A 15,636-nucleotide genomic window follows, 5' to 3' on the forward strand; every position below is an offset into this window, starting at 1 on the left:
TCATTTTTGCTAACTGTTTATTCAGCTTAGGCTCACAGGGCTGCAGCCTGTGCCCTAGCTGTCATAGGGCAAGAGGCGTGGTCCACCTGCACAGGTGAGCAGTCCATCACAGGGCCAACAGAGAGAGACAGAGAAGCACTCTCTCACATCCACACCTACAGCCAATTTAGAAGCACCAATGAACCTAAGCAGCATTTCATTGGACTGTGGGAGAACATCCAACCTCCACAGAAAGGCCAACAAGCTTCAACCTACAACCTTCTTGCTTTAAGGCACTAGTGCGAACCACTTTTCCCCATTTCAGCCCAAATCCTGCATCTTCCTGTTTCTGACTCCAGGCCAGCTCCACTAACACTTTCTCATCAGACACTGCCACCTAGTGGAGGAAGTCTTAGTTCCATTTGAAGCTTCAGATGACAGTTAGTTCCTTTACAAAGAGGTGGAGGTGGTGGGGCCACAGCACCATCATCACTGAGTGCCATAGGACACTTAACCTTTGTTTCCATATGCTGGGAACTTCCTGTTGTTCCAAGGAGGACTGGAAAATGTGTGAAAATCTCCCGGTCAGTTCCTCACAGCACACTTCAATCATTTCCCTCCCACAGCATCAGGACCAGGGCTTTTTCTCTCTTTGGTCCCACTAAGAGATTTCCACACAAACACCTCATCAGTGGGACTCTCAGAGCTACCAGCCCTTTGCTACAATCACAAAGCTCTTCATTGAAATCAATGATATCAAAGCTGGAATCAAATGAGTCCAAGTCTTCTGCTGATTCAGCATCACATTCATCTTTGCTCCTTGTTCTGCATCCCCACCATGGACTTCATTCCTTTCCAAGCCAGCCTTGAGTGTCCTTTATTCAGCTCATCCTCTGCTTTACTTTTACACCTGATTTTAGCTGCTTTATCTCTCTTTCAACAAGTTTCTCTGCCTCAATCTTTTTCTTCTCTCCCTCATAACAAGACAGCTTCTTCTGCCTGAGAACATGTTGGAGTGATTTACTAATCCAGGGCTGCTTATTGGGGAAAATACTTCCTGTTTCCAAAGTAATCCCCATTTTTCCCAGAAAGAAATGTAAGTAGAAATCGATGATCTAAGTGAGAACATGAGCCTTTAAAAAGTCCCAGTGGGTGCAGTCAAAGCAGTCCCTCAGTCCCAGTATAGAGTCTTTGGTCCAGACTGGAACAACTGTGTGCCCAGTTTGAGCTCTCTTCAGTCCTGTGACCTGACAGACCCAGAGGGGCCATCACATCACATTTAGAAGCTCCCCTAATGGAGCCACAACACATGTCCAACACTTAGTCTGTCTTGTTGGACCAACTGGAAGAAATGATTCAAGGACTTAGTCACAGAACAGAGATTCAAATCTCCAAAATCCAACTGGCTGCATCAGGACATATAGTCTGAAACTCTGCACAGTTTCCTGTTTGAAGCTGCTTCCTGTTGGCTTCAGCTGTTTGGAGTTTCCATTTTCTAAACTTCTACATTCTGAACCTTCTTCAGCTCTGAACAGATGATGAAACACTGAATGATTTCAAGCTCACACTTTGTCTAATAAACTTACATCTTTCATTCTTTATACAGATTGAGTCTCTGTGGTTTGTCAAAGATCAGCTGTGATTATCTGGCAGCAGCACTGAAGTCCAACCCCTCCCATCTGAGAGAGCTGGACCTGAGAGGAAACTACCTGAAGTATCCAGATGTGAAGCAGCTGTCTGATCTTCAGCAGAGTCCAGACTACAGACTGGAGACTCTGCTGTAAGTAGAGTGATGGAGTGAGTGGGTGGTGCTGTCAGCAGTATTGTACTAAACACAGTCAGTATGAAGCAAAGATCCAGTGTTTCCTGTAAAGCTGCAGCTTCTCAGTGAAGCTGTGAGAGGAGAATGGTGACAGGCTTCAGGATTGGACACAAACACTTCCTGTTTCTGACCTTTATGGTCACCATGGTAACGGCTGACACGCTCTGATCAAACACTGTCAACAGCCAATCAGCTCTCTGAACAAAGCAGCACGCAGACCAATGTCTGCATTCATTTCCAAGTTTAAAGCAGTGAAGAACACAGTCTGTAGGTGAGGAAGAATTTAGTGAGAGCAGATGTTTGGATGGAATTCCTCCAGTTAACAGCTGGAACCGTCCATCTGGATTGTTGGGCTTGTTGTTGGGGTTCCTACAGAGCTCAGAGTGGACACACCAAGGTTCTTCTAATGAATGAAAGTCCAAACTCAAACTAGGAGGGAAAAACATTTTCATCAACTTCAATAAAAATCCAAAGATTAGAAAAAGTGAAGCAACAATGAGTCCTAGTACAGTCCCAGCACTGAAGTCCCTGCTGCTCTTTATACTGGATGTGCTGCATCACTGACTGACAGCTGATGAAGAGTCTCTGGAAACACTCGTTTATCTCCTCTGCTCTTCCTTCTTCTCTCTGCAGGTGGAGGTGATGATGGTAAACAGGACGGTGTGTGTGCTGAGAGAGGAGGAGCTGTGTCCTGATGATCCAGAGAGGTTGAAGCAGCAGCAGCTTGTGTGTAGAGACGCTCTGACTGGGCCATGTTACTGGGAGGTGGAGAGGAGAGCTTCATCCAGCAGTGACTGACAGAGGAATGAGAAGAAGTGCAGATGACTGTCAGTGCTGCAGAGTGAACTGCTCTGAGAACAGCTCCACTGTCAGACACAATGTAGAGTCCAGCATCATCCCTGTGTGTCCCTCTGGATCTGACAGAGGATCATCAGTGTATCTGGACTGCTCTGCTGCTGCTCTGTCCTTCTACAGTCTCTGCACAGTCTCTGTCTGACTCTGGCTTCAGACCCTCCTGGATCAAACTCACCTGGAAAGACTTTCAAACATCACTCAATAGATTTGAATACAGAATATATTTGATATATACTGTAGATGTACTGTAGAGTTGCAGTTTGTCACTTGTAAATACAGTCTGTGAGCAGCTGTGAGCTGAAAGATCTTTCTAGAAACACGAAATGTTTTCACTCTTCTGTTGCTTTTTCATATATTTCCACAACATTAATATTGATCCCACCTGTCTCACCTGTTTCATGCTTTTATACATAATAACAGGACACGTGTGATCTGAGCGCTGCTGTGGTTGCTGTGCTGCACGTCTTCATTTAGATAACAGAGACATCTAGTGGTTCAGAGGGAGAACTGCAGGAGGTGGAGCTGTGTTTTAGCGTGGAAAACTTTTTATCTTTTAGGCGCAGATACAAATATGACAAGTATCAGTGTGAGATACAAAAGGTCACATCAGTCAGCAGAGGGAACAGTGATCACACAGCAATGTAAGAATAGAAACATAACAGTGAATCTGGACATGTATACAGAGGGAAGCAAACAAACAGGATGTAACACTACATTAAAGCCACAAATGGGAAGAAAACAAACACAAAGGAAAATATATTTGATCTCAGGAATCCAAATGTTGACAAAGAATACAAACACACATGGAGGGGAAAAGACAGCTATTTTTATTTGAAGTTATGTGTTTCCCGTACATTTTTGGCATTTATATTCTTGGTTGCTCTCTTTATATTTTTCACATGCAAAATGTGCCCATCTTTGGCAAGATTCACACTGCACCTGGAAAGGAAAAATAAATGGCTCATATTCTGTTTGGTGAATACTATTACTCAACATTTTAATTATGATTGGCAAGTAATGATACTAAGACTTATGTGTTTCTTTTGTTTTGTTTTGTTTTACCATTTCAATCATGCTGCGGTCAGCGTTAGCATCTAACATGGAGCAAACAATGCAGTAGTCCTCAGCGTTCCCTGAAACACAATCATAGTTAGGTTTTAATCAAACATTATTTATTGAATAATTAAAAAATAATAGTACATTTTTTCCAAATATACTTCCTGGAAAATTAGTCTAAATTAGACTTTGAGAAGGGTCTTATCTGAAAGTGTTTGAAGAGCACTATTTGTACTGTGCTGTTTGAAAAGCACTATTTAAATTGGAAGTACGCACTAACGTGATAAGGACTTTACTGGACTTACCTCGATTTTCAAGTAGGGTGCAAGCTATCTGCATTCGCTCCAGCACAACTGGCTCTGTAGTGGTTGACACCTCACTGACCTCTCCAAAATCAAGGTAGTGTTCTGCAAACTGTGAGATTGATCATAATTAGAATGTAAAGTCTTAATTAGGTAAAGGATAGGATAATTATAAGCCACAAGGCTTCAGCCTATTCCTTTTTCAGTTACTGTATGATTAAGTACTTCTATGTAAAATGATCATCTTTGTTGTTGTTGACCGAAATAACTTTCACTTCACTTAAATTCACTTAAAGTCTTAATTCTAGCTAACAAGAAACTGAATCATTTGAATACGGGTTACCTTTAACAGTAAAACTCCACAACTGCTGGAATCCTGTCGCTTGTTGTGTTGCATAGTCTGTAACTGCCACTCCATGGTGTCTTCATGCCCTCTCATCCTCAGAAAATTCCTAGTTGAACAAAAGTGTTTGTAATGAAACAAGATTTTTTTTTTTTAATCTAAGAATAACACCTCAGTATCATACATACCTCCAGTTGCGCAGAATTTTCCTGTCATAAACACCTTCATTCCCATGGGGTCTATGAGCAGTATTTTCTGTGCAGAAATGTTGACAATCTAAAGAAAAAGTTAAATTAAAAATTACAATTGTTTGTGCCACTGAAAACTTATTTAAAAATAACACTTTGTGCAAGAAACTGCTTCACAACAAATTATGCAAATTAATAACAAAATGAACACATACCACAAGAATCCAGTGTGTACCAAAGTTCACAGGGCACAGCCACGTCTTCAACTGGGAACTTCATCTGTGGGATTGGAAGTGCAGAGTAATTTGGATTTACTTAGGTACCATGCGTCTCAGGGTGTTTTCAAATATAGTCTTCTTTAAAGGAACCGAACTCTTTCCTCAGCAACAGAAAGGAGTCAACTGTTTGGACCACTTCTGAGCTTTCAACATACCAGTTGAGGCATCTGAACTGCCCAGAAAACAACGAGCTTGCAACTACTGAACAGAGCAGGTGTGCAGCATTCTGCACAAGTATACAAAAATGTTATAGAACAGTAAATAGGGTTTTTTTTTTATTTCAAAATTAGTAGGTAAATGACATTTCTTACTTACCTTTTGTCTGTCAATAACACGGTGCAGATATGCATCAATGACCTGTTTTGAAAAATCTGAGTTTATACAACAACAGCAACAATTTTTGAACTAACTGCTTGAGTGCTGTACACAAAAACATCTAAAGGAATAGAATTGCTGATAAAGGTTCTTTCTGCATATACTGGAACTGGGTATTATGATGTCACAGATGTCACAACATCTGTGTTGTGGTTGATAACATTTTTTCCTGTTGAAGTGAATGGGTGAAACCTTATCAGAGTTTTGCAATATAACCCCCCCCCCCCCACCTACCCGCACATTTTAAACTATTAATGGTCTCTGCACTGCAAATGCTTCAGAAGGAGCAGAACCTCGAAATCAGACTCAATAATGATAAGTTCTCTTACCTCATCAGAAACCACCGTGACCCCTGCAGTGTTCGAAAAGAGGAATCCAATAACTTGTATGGTCCAACAGCTGCCTCCAAGCGCCCAGTATCCTTTGCACGCCATAGCCTCTTTACTAAAAGAAAAATATGATAAGTGTGTGATTCTTACTCTGAATCTGAATAAGTACGCGGGACCACTGTGTGCGGTAAGACCATCTCTTTTACTTCCTGTATTACCATCTACCGGCATGCATTGCCAGTGCGTAACACGTGAATACACAATCAAACAGTGAACACATACTGCCCATACAACAAATGTACCAGAGACAATTATGAATACACCACATCTCCCCTTTTAAACAAAAACAGAATATTCCTTTTCTCAGGACAGAACTTCTCTTTTTCAAAGCCATACAAGAACATCTGGCAAACAATCTGCATTACATTTTTAACCTTTTGTTTTTGTTTTCTTGTTCTTTTCTTTTCTTAACAACTCTTTTTAGCTTTATTTTACTGTGCTCTACAAAACCATTATAGCACAGTTACATAACAACAACCTTTTTTTTTTTCTTACAGATCTAACTTTTTAGGTTTAACTATTGGCCTCCCTGACTTGGTTCTGACCACATCAGTGTTAACAGGTGTAGCAGGGATCACACTGGGTGTTTGAGGCTTCTGCAACACAGGCACATTAGCAGGTTCATGCACAGGTGAACTTAAAGGAATCAAATGCACACGATTACGCCTCACAGTCCCTTGTGGTAACTCCACTGTGTATGATCGGGGTGTAGAGTGATTTTGGATAACAGTGCCTGTAGTTTTGACATCAGTCACCCAAACTTGCTCTCCTGGGGACAGGCTGCATAAAGGTTTTGCGCGGTGGCGCCTGTTGAAGTTTGCCATGTCCATCATCCTCTTCTCCCTTTCCTTTCGAGCGAGCAGTGCGTTGTCCGGCAGTGTGGGCTCCAGCTGCGATGGAAGCATCGGCAGTGTGGTTCGCAGACGTCTGCCCATTAAAAGCTCTGCAGGGCTGTATCCGGACTGCAGTGGTGTAGCTCTATAGGCAAGAAGAGCTAGATAAGGATCAGCTGCTTTTTTCAGAAGATTTTTTACAGTCTGCACAGGACGTTCTGCTTCTCCATTACTTTGCGGAAACTTGGGACTGCTTGTGATGTGTTTGAAGCCGTATGCTGCTGCAAAGTCTGTAAAGATTTGACCTGAATACTGTGGCCCATTATCAGACATGAGGACCTCTGGGATGCCGTGACGGGCAAATAAAGATTTCAGGTGAGTAATGACATCGTTTGATTTTGTCCTGTTTAACAAAGCAATCTCAACAAATCTAGAGTGATAGTCAACAGCGAGAAGGTAAGTTTTCCCTCCCAGCTCGAAAAGATCTGTGCCCACTCTCTGCCATGGGCGGGCAGGGTATTCTGTTGGCATGAGTGGCTCACTGTTATTGTGTCTTTCTTGAATACACGTTTTGCACTTGAGCACCATCTCAGAGATTTGTTGACTCAGCCCGGGCCACCACACTGTTTGGCGTGCACGAGCTTTACATTTTACAACACCTTGATGTCCTTCGTGTAGTTTTTCCAGCACCTCGTTTCTCATTGCTGAAGGAATGACAAGCCGTGTGTCTTTTAACAAAAGGCCGTCTTCAACAGTGAGCGTGGCTCGGTCAGGCCAGTAATTTCGCAGTAAAGGCTCTTGTTTTGCATGTTCTGGCCAGCCTTCGGTGCACATGTCCATGACGCGAGCACACACACTGTCGCTTTTCAGTTGTTCCTTCAGTGTTTGCATATATGATGAACTGACAGGCATGTTTGCTACAATACTGTCGACATATATGTCTGTGCTTTCCATTAGCTCTTTGTCTGACAGGTTCATTGGTTTTTTCAGAGGTGAGCGGGACAAAGTATCTGCTGTCCAGAGCGATTTCCCTGGGGCGTACTGCACAGTGTACGAGTAACGCATGAGTCTCATTCTGAATCGCTGGATCCTGGGTGGCAAGAGATCCAGAGCTTGTCCTCCCAGTAAGGAAACGAGAGGTTTGTGGTCCGTTTCAAGACAAAAATGTTTACCAATCAGGAAATCACGAAAACGCTCACACGCCCATGTACATGCCAGTGCCTCTTTTTCCACTTGTGCGTATTGCTGTTCTGTAGGAGAAAGGGACCTCGATGCATACGCCACTGGTCGCCATCCTTCTTCCCACAGCTGCAAAAGAACACCTCCGAGACCATAGGATGAAGCATCTGCTGATACTTTAATGTCTCTGTTGGGGTCATACATTGCGAGCACTGGGGGTGAGGTCAGGGCATCTCGTAATGTTTTGAAAGCTCTCACTTGGTCAGTTCCCCAATACCATGCGTTCTTTTTGGAAAGAAGATCTCGCAGGGCTTTGTCTTTTTCAGCTAAATGGGGGATGAACTTGCCCACTTGATTCACCATGCCCAGAAAACTGCGCAACTCTGACACATTAGTTGGCTCTGTCATTTCTGTAATTGCCTCCGTTTTCTTCGGGTCAGGACTGATTCCTGTATCCGCTATGATGTGACCCAAGAAAGCAACCTTGCTCTGGGAGAGCTCGCATTTTTCAACATTCAGCGTTATGCCTGCTTTTTCCAGTCTTTGCAGTGTAGCATGGAGACGGGAATCGTGCTCCTGATGGTTACGTCCCCACACCAACACATCGTCAATGTGACACACCACTCCTTCGAGACCCTCGATGACCTCCGCCATCATGCGCTGAAAGTGTTCGGGCGCTGAGTTGATCCCAAACGGTAGGCGGTTAAAGTGGAACTGCCCAAAGGGTGTGATGAAGGTGGTGAGTTTGGCAGACTCATCGGACAGGGGAATCTGCCAGAAGCCCATGTTGGCATCCAGTTTGCTAAACACTTTGGCTCCTGCGAGCATTCCGAGACTTTGTTCAACCGATGGCAGCACATATTTTTCCCTGCACACATACTCATTTAGTCCGGTAAAGTCTACGCAAAGTCTTAGCCTAGGGCTGTTTTTCTTTGGAACAACAACCATGCCGGCACACCAATCCGTTGGTTCCTCAACTCGGGTAATGACACCAAGCTCTTCCATTCGTTGGAGTTCCTCTTTTACCCTTCCCATCAGAGGCAGAGGAAGCCTTCGCGGAGTTTTGAGTGAGTACGGCACAGCATTCGGTTTGAGTTTAATGTGATAGGCCCGCTGCACTTTCCCTAGACCATTGCAAAGTTTAGGGTAAGTAGTCTTCAGAGTGTCCATTGAAACCGCGTCAACTCGCACCAGCAGGCCAAGAGCTGTAATGGCGGGCAGGCCTAGCAGTGGAGTGCTCAGGTTTCTTACAACATAGACCTTCTCTGTTGTCTGTTTCGCTCCGTAGTTGAGCTGTAGCTTTGTAAAACCTGCAACGTCCAGTGGTGTTTTTCCAGGGCCTAACAAAGGTTTTTCTGGCTGCTGGAGAACTGGTCTGTGTTCGTTAGCAAAAATCTTTGATAAGTCCGAGTCAGCTATTACAGTCACATCTGCTCCAGTATCCAATTTGAAAGTGATTTTTGCATCTTTCACTTGTATGTTGGCTGTCCACGCCTGGCCGTCACTGGAAACTGAGCCTAGGAAGAAACCTTGCTCCTCTTCCTCCTCAATACTTTGCACTGTCTTGCTTTGTCTGCAGACTCACTGGTAGTGACCTTTTTTTCCACATAAATGACATTTTGCATCATTTGCTGGGCACTCAGGTTTCTGATGTGGAGAGCCTCCGCACTTGTAGCATTTGTTACTTTGTCTCTTGCTATATTGCTGTTGTGTTTTGACAGTTTTATTTTTGAACATGTTGAACTTTGTTTTGTCGTGCTTTTGTATCACTCTGTCAACTGTTTTCGCATTTACATGCATTACATTTGTTTCACTTCTCAAAGCTGACTGTTGCTTTTTGATTTCTTCTGACTGCCTGGCCATATTTATAGCTTTATCCAAGTCCAAGTCTTTTTCCATCTGCATGCGCTCAGACAGCCTCGTGTCGGCCAAGCCCACTACTATTCTGTCTCTTATCAGCTCATCGTGGAGCGGTCCGTAGTTACAGTGCTCTGCTAATGCATGCAAGGCAGTCACGAATGCATCAACAGTCTCATTCGGCTCTTGTTTGCGCATATTAAAACGTGCGCGCTCATAAACAACATTTTTCCTGACAATGAAAAAGTTGTGGAAGCTATCTCTCACTTTAGCATAGTCCCGTTGGTCTACATCACTTAACTTTAGTCCTCTCAGGACGTCATCCGCTTCGTCTCCCATACAATATATGAGAGTGTTCACTTGATTTTCCACCGAGCTCGCAGACAGATTACTTGCCTGACGGAATCTCTCGAAGCGACGGACCCATCTTGTCCATTCGTGTGGTTTGGAAAAATCAAAGGGCTCCGGTGGTTGGATGCTAAACGTAGCGCTGGGAGTGCTAGCCGCGGTGCTAACTCCTGCCCTCGGACGATCGTCTACGTCGTCATTCGGCATTTTGTTTCCACCTTCCCCTTCTCCTCACACTCGGCAGATGTATGGAGTCTTACAAGTCACACAGCACTTCTGACACCATGTGTGATTCTTACTCTGAATCTGAATAAGTACGCGGGACCACTGTGTGCGGTAAGACCATCTCTTTTACTTCCTGTATTACCATCTACCGGCATGCATTGCCAGTGCGTAACACGTGATTACACAATCAAACAGTGAACACATACTGCCCATACAACAAATGTACCAGAGACAATTATGAATACACCACAATAAGTTAGCTCAGGCATGCATGAGATTTGTAGTGGATAAGCTTGGTAAAGGCCAACGGGCCACAACAGGAAAAAAGTCAATCCAATAGGCATGCATTTACACGCAGAGAAATAGGAAAGGTACAGCGGGTGGGCAAAATAGAAAATTACTGACAGGCAGATCCATTTCCAGACTTCCACAAGCTCAGTGCACGTTGCATGTTTCTTTATATCCAATATGAGTTGAAGACTTCAAAATGCAAACAAAGTCATGCAACAGTCAATTAAGTTGCAACGCCAAACTGGCAACAAATGACCAACTGGTCAAAAAGAGTTGTTCACTATGTCACCTTCATTTTCTAAGCTTTGTTTCCGGGAGGGAAGTTCTTGTTCACGCGTTTCTGGTCCTGGAACACAATTAAACTCCTTGTGTCAGCCGTTTTGGGTGCATAATGAATCCTCTGGACTTTGCTGGCACTGAGGGTTAGCAGTAGGATGGCAGGGAGGCATCTTCAGGTCTGTGCTGCTGTTCACCGTCTGACTGCGAGTTGGGTATTTTTAATTGTCACTGATATTTACATGGTGGCTTCTTCTGTATGGCTTGATATGGTCAATGCTGTAGTGATTTCTTAAAGTTGCTCCTTCTGTGTTTTTTTAATCTCACACATTTGCCAGCGATGTCTTGAATGGTGTAGGGTCCTGAAAAATCTCGATCAAGTCTTCCTCCCTTCCTTCCACGTTTCATGTTCAAGAGAAGAACTTCATCTCCAACGCTGTACACAAGGTTTCTGTACTTCTGGACTCGTCTAGCATAAGCTTATGCATAAGCATAAGATTGTACTTAAACTGAAATATGACACCTACTCAGTGATTTACAACATAGAGGTAGGTTGTTTCCTCTTAAACATTTTAACTGCTTTCCTTACAAAATGAACTGGAAACCTATAAGTTCAGTCTCTGAGGTGCTCTGGGATTTCTCTCAGGGTAACGTCTGCCTGTTTGGTCAGAGTCCATAGTGCTCTGTGTGGAAAGTTCAGGTGTTTGAACATTGGTGGTTTCACGTAAACCCTGAACCTCAGGTGGTGAAGCGAGGGCAAACTCTTCTGAATCTTCAGGTGTAGATGTGTCCTCTCAGGTTGCTCTGGAACCACGTGACATTCTGCATCTAGAATCTGATCAACATGTCTACGCCAGACTAAGTTGGCTCCAACATTTATGGTGTATATCAGCGGTCCGGTCCGTGAACGAATCGTGCCAGAATGCCATTTCTGACTTGGGTCTCTGTAGTCTCTGGCGAGAACTCTTTGTCCAACATTGAAGAATCTGGTTTTGTTTCTTGTTGCTTCCACCATGGAAGACTGTTTATCTTGGACATCCTTGCGAATGTCTGGTTTCAGCAAATCTAGATGTGATCTCAGATCTCATCCCATGAAGAGCATTGCAGGTGTGTGTCCAGTTGTTGCATGAGTGGTAAGACAGTAAAAAAATTGTCAATTTTCTGTTGTAGCGGTTTCCCCTCTGTGCGACTGGCTGGTTCAGCTTTGTTGCAGGATGATGGTGAGCTGAAGTGATATGTCGTATGCCGTTACTCCCAAGGAAACACTGGAACTCCTCTCCAGTAAACTGATGACCATTGTCACTTACGAGCTGTTGTGGCAGACCTGTGCGTGCAAACGGTGACCAAAGACTATTGATCGTGCTGGCAGCTGTTGCTTGCTTTACGGGGAAGATTTCTGGCCACTTTGAGTGGGCATCAACCACAACCTGGAACATTTAGTCCATAAATGGGCCAGCATAGTCTATATGAATGCGTTGCCATGGAGCGGATGGCCACTCCCACGCGTGTACAGGTGCTGTTTGAGGCTGGCGCAGCGTCTGCTGGCAAACAATGCAGGATTTAGCCATATTCTCCATTTCACAATCAGTGCCTGGCCACCAAACATAGCTTCTAGCAAGACCTTTCATCTTAACACCCAAATGTCCATCGTGCAGTGAGTCCAGTACCTTTGTACGTAGTTTGGGTGGCAGATGACACGAGTTCCCCACATGACACATCCTTGGCAAACGGATAGTTGGTCTTTGTGGGTGGAGTACGCAGAGAACTGAGTGTCACTACAGGACGGCCAACCATTCACAGTAAGATCATTTGACAAGATTGTGTTTTGGCTCGTTTCTCTTTTCACCTGAGCACTTGTGACAGGTAGGGGTTCCATTTGTGTAACATGAAACACAGTAGCTGGAGCAGTCATTTCTTCGGTGGGTTGCATGTGTGGAAGACGTGAAAGTCCATCTGCATTTCCATGTAGCTTTGTCCCTTTGAACTCAATGGTGTAGGTGTGTGCACCCAGGAACAAAGCCCAAGCAAGCGTACGCAAGCCATGGTTGGAATACCTTTCTGAGGGTTAAAGATGGACACCAGCAGTCGGTGGTCTGTGATCAGGGTGAAGTGTCGTCCATATAAATACTGATTAAACTTCTTCACTCCCCACACTAGACTGAGTGTTTCTCTGTCTATCTGCGTATAGTTGTGCTCGGCTGCATTTAGGGACCTTGAGGCAAAGGCAAGTAGTCGTTCGGATCGATCAGGCATTTTGTGAGATAGCACGGCACCAATGCCATATGGTGAGGCATCACAGGCGAGGCGAAGTGGTAGATTGGGGTCAAAGTGTGTCAGAACCTCCTCTGATGTAATGAGCTGTTTAACTTAACTAAATTAAATGCCTCTTCATAGTTTGTCCATTTCCATTTGACATTTTGTTGCAGCAGAGAGTTCAGCGGGTGCAGGACTGTTGAAAGGTTTGGTAGAAACTTGTGGTAATAATTAATTAAGCCCAAGAATGAACGTAGCTGACTCACATTTTTAGTGTCTGGTGCCTTCAGGACTGCTTCAACTTTGTCCTCGGTTTTGTGGAGCCCATGTCTGTCGATCTTGTGTCCACAATACTCAATGGCATCCTTGAAGAACTCACATTTGTTTTTGTTTGCTCTCAATCCATATTTTTCTAGCCTGGCCAGGACTGCTGTTAGGTTAGCCAGATGAGTCTGACCGGCTGGAGCAGCATCTAATAACCAACTCACAAAATAAAGAAAAATAAAAACAAACCAACAAACACAAAAACACCAGGCATCATGATACAGACTTATAATTTGCACCAATGTTTTTTCGAAATTCTATACACGAAAGTGAGCACGAGAGCCCTCGGTGCGCCTGCTCGCTGCCAAAGTCAAAGTAAACTTTATTGTCATCTCCGCTACAGACAGTCCAGTATACAGAGATATGAGATGACGAGGCTCCAGTTACAGCAGTGCAAGTAAACAAACAATAAGAAGAGTAAGAAAATAAATATACACTTTAGGACCAGGGGTAAAGGATCAATAACAATTTAAATTTACAGTTTGAGGGGAGGGGGCCCCTGCTGCTTCCAAAAAGAGCACATTTCATTTATAATGTTGTAAATCCAAGTCCATTATGTATTCATGATTTGAATCCTGGGTTGTGTGAAATCTCAGAAATGCACCCTAGATGAAGTGAATCTGTGAACTAAGGTGTCGGTCTATTAGATCATGTTGTGGTGATCCTTGTGTTGGGGGATTTGTGTTCATACTGGAGTGCAAAATTAAAACCAATGGAAGATGGACAAGAAAAGTTCAAAGCCATCATGGTGCTCAACTTAGAAAAAGTAGAAAAGAAGAGGAGGAGAAACGAGCAAAAGATGCAGGTAAGCAGATGTGTGATTGGATAATGGCAGGTCATCCTGAAACTATCAGAATCAGAGTGAGTCAGAAATTATGTGGGTTACAGTTGCTCCAAGAAGAAATGGTAAAAAAACAAACAGTAACAGACTAAACTCCAAACAATACATTATGTTACAGATTTAAATATTAATTAGTCCTTGTCAATTGTTGATTTGTCCTGTTCTCATTGTATGACGAATTATGATGGCTGTTTGGTAGCCGTCTGCATACAATGCATACTCTCTCTCTGTGTGTGTCTGTGTGTGTGTGTGTGTGTGTGTGTGTGTGTGGGGGGGGGGGGGGGGCGCCAGAGGGATTGTTCGCCCAGGGTGCCAAACAGGCTAGGACCGCCACTGCCTGCAAATAAACAACATTAACATCAAAAGTTTTACATTTCCTAAATGTATCCCACAATCTGAATATAACACCCACTTCCCCACATTTGATCCGCTGTGTTAAATATGATTAAGAACAGAATGCAATCATTTGCAAATCCTGTAAACCAGTATTTTAAACAAAGTGAGAAAATGAAACATTTAAAGAAAAATATTAGCCCATTTTGAATTTGATGGCAGCATCCTCTCTCCAAAAACTAAAAGCGTTACGATGTTTAGTGCTGGACCATGTTGGTTAATGTGTAAACTCAACAGTTTCCATTTTGATTAACCTGACCAACATCTAACATAGAACACCTTTGAAGTGGACCTCGCACCCTGTGGATAACTTCAAACACGTCGAGGTCTTCAGAGGCTGAACTTTGACCCAGCATCACAAGGAGCGCCATGAACACTTGTTACGGTTATTAGAAGGAACCCAGCCTTTAGACATCCCCACAACGACATCGTGACCAAGGGTCTGTTGCATGATTTTTAACATGGCTACAATGTGTCGTCTGCTGAGTCATCGTTTAATACAACAACGTACTGAAAGAGAGCATTCAGCATCTGACTGAGCTGGACTAACCTTCCCTTTCAAAAGTGAAAACTGCAACATAAAACTGGAATACAACCAACTTCTAATGAAATGTAACATTTTATAACATGAACACAGATTCCAGGTGAGCTGTGTCTTCCAGGACTGGATTTACCAGAACAGGTATGAGGACGGTGCCTGACGGGCATGTACGAGCTGGAGTGGATCCCAGCTAACACAGGGTGAGGAGACAGACGACCGTTCACGCTCACACTTATTCACCAGTTAACCTAACCCCACTACCTGAATGTGTGTGAACTGTGGGAGGAAGCCAGAGTCCCCTGAGAGGACCCACACAAACACGGGGAGAACATCCAACCTCCACAGAGACTCTCTCTGCACTAAAAGCACAAAATAAAAACCACACCGTCATGTAATTTAAGAAACTGGTCTTAAAAACAGTTAATCTAATATGTCCACATGGAGCCCGTGTTAAGGTCCGTACTGGGCTTCAGAACATCAAGTGAACAACGTCAGATGGGACCTGGGTGCGTTGTCTCCTGATAGAAAGTGCTGAGGATCAGAAGGACTCAGGGACAACACGATATCTGTCCAGCAGAGGGCGGCATTATTCCAAACGGCTCATCGAACTATTAAACAAATGCACAGACTGCACAAACACAATGACTGCAACTCACAACGAATTACACCAATTACTACACCAAACTAC

At 43.8% G+C, this 15,636-nt stretch overlaps 1 protein-coding gene and 1 long non-coding RNA gene across 2 annotated transcripts in view; both read left to right on the forward strand.

Moving 5' to 3' along the window:
* The window catches only part of LOC146716484 (protein NLRC3-like), a 368,054-nt gene that overhangs the window by 263,033 nt on the left and 89,385 nt on the right, over positions 1–15,636 (forward strand). The window lies entirely within an intron of this gene.
* Positions 1,526–4,668, forward strand: LOC146716495 (uncharacterized). Its single transcript, XR_014919213.1, has 2 exons — positions 1,526–1,759; positions 2,435–4,668. It is a non-coding gene; the product is annotated as an uncharacterized LOC146716495 (long non-coding RNA).

The sequence above is a fragment of the Copadichromis virginalis genome, linkage group LG3, assembly GCF_057382275.1.
Source record: "Copadichromis virginalis isolate Kocher_CV1m ecotype Utaka linkage group LG3, C_Virginalis_male_GT1.1, whole genome shotgun sequence".
NCBI lineage: Eukaryota > Metazoa > Chordata > Actinopteri > Cichliformes > Cichlidae > Copadichromis > Copadichromis virginalis.